Source organism: Sinocyclocheilus rhinocerous, unplaced genomic scaffold (genome assembly GCF_001515625.1).
Source record: "Sinocyclocheilus rhinocerous isolate Xijiao unplaced genomic scaffold, SAMN03320098_v1.1 scaffold2310, whole genome shotgun sequence".
In the NCBI taxonomy this organism is placed as follows: Eukaryota; Metazoa; Chordata; class Actinopteri; order Cypriniformes; family Cyprinidae; genus Sinocyclocheilus; species Sinocyclocheilus rhinocerous.
Genome location: NW_015646349.1, coordinates 11,224 through 13,199, shown reverse-complemented (window position 1 = coordinate 13,199; position 1,976 = coordinate 11,224).

Sequence of the window (1,976 nt, the reverse complement as noted above, 5' to 3'; positions counted from 1 at the left end):
TGTATTTTTGTTTTGCATATTCACATGTGTAAATAAAAGAGAAGTAATTATGTACATAGTTATTTTTTTTAATGCAGCTTATAATTTTTTTTACAAAACATTCTTCTATACGTTTATTTTTATTTTTCCGGTAAATAATTTTTTTTTACACATTTAAACCAATTGTTCTATACATTAAACAAAAATGAGCAATTCTGGCTCCACCTATCCTGGCAGGATTGTCCTCTCGTCAGCTCTCCCCTCGCACCGTTGCTATGCGACAGAGCGCTAATCGGGAACCTCTGGTGTCGCAATTCGAAATGTCGAAATCCTGCGAAGACGGACCGTCCTTCATGCACTTCGGAGGGTCCTTCGTGCACTTCAGAGGCCTGGCCTTCGAAGTCCGTTGCCTTTGAAGTGTGCGCACTTAACTTTGGGACACAGCTAAAGACACAATCTAAAAGTCTCCCCATCTATCACACCTGATTCAACTCATCAGCTCATTAGTGGAGACTGCAAGACCTGAAGTGATGTGTCAGATATAGGGAGACATACAAAATGTGCAGTGCTGGAGGTAGGCTACATCATGGAGAGGTTTGAAAACCACTGAACTATAGCCATTGAGATAACACAATATCGGTCAAAGGAAAGTTAATTGGGAGGAATAATAATAGATCTGCAGCAGAACATCAGCAAGCAATCATTTAATCCATATTCTTTTTTTTTTTTGGAATCACAGTCATTATGACGTTGTGAACACTGCCTCATTCATGTGATACTGAAGGCTGGAGTAATGGCATGCCAGGAATAAATTTCAAACAAACAAACAAACAAATAAATAAATAAAACATTGTAATATAAATTGTAACACTGTCTGTTAAATTGTAATAATATTTCACAATATTATTATTTTTACTGTATTTTTGTTCAAATAAATACAGCCTTGGAGAGCAGAAGAGACGGCTTTCAAAAACATAAAAATCTTAATTATCCCAACTTTTGATTGGTACTTTATAACCACTAAAAGTTTCCATTCAATTGTAATCCTTTCCCTCCTTTTCTGCTTCACTTATTCATTTTCAAAATTGTATTAATATTCATGATCGTATTTAAGAGTTTATTAATATCCCTAATTTTCCAAACCTAGATGTCACAGTTTGAACTCTTTCCCTGCCAGCATGTTTGTTTTGTTGTTGTTGTTGTTTTTTTTGTATCTAGCAAATAAACACTCATTCCCCCATTTTCATAGACAAGGCTTAAGCATAGTTCCAGACTAAAATGCATATTTGGGATGTTTTAACTGAAAGAAACTTGCACTGACTGATCTTAAAACATGTCAGTTTCATTGTTTTGTCTCAAGATGCACACCAGTGTTTTGATCTAAGGCACATTTATAAAATTTACTTGCCACTGTCCCCAGGGCAGGTCCAGAAGAACTTGTTCTTCTGTTCATTTACCTCGCATGTAAAGGTCGTAGCATTTCAAGAAGCCAGCCGTGGTTAGTAGACACAGGTCTGATATGTCTCTCTTTTTCAAGCCAAGACTCCAGTACCCTGTATGATACAATAACAGGGATATGTTTGATTGAGTCTTGGGTCTTCAGCCAAGCTGCAATGGCCTTTTTTTCAGGTATTTTCAGGAGTACTGTAATTTTGGGTCTTTAGGTTCCAGTTGTTTCATCCACTCTTCCTTGGCTTTACTGAGAGAGGTAACCACTTCCTTGCCAATTCTGCAAGACTTATTTACTTTTCTCAGCGTTTTATTGAAAGATAGCAGCTCTGTTAATGCTTTTTTGATAGGGTTGCTGCTGGATAAAACTTTCGTCATCCTCGCTTTTTGTAGGAGAGGAATTGACATATTCAGGCAGGGAGTATTCAGACCTCCTGCCTGGATAGGCGCATGGAGGTATGCCTAGTAGGGTGTCTTTTGGTAGTCGTATCCACTTCCTAACCTCTGCCCTTATCACCCTGTCCATTTTTGTCAGGGTATTCCTGTGT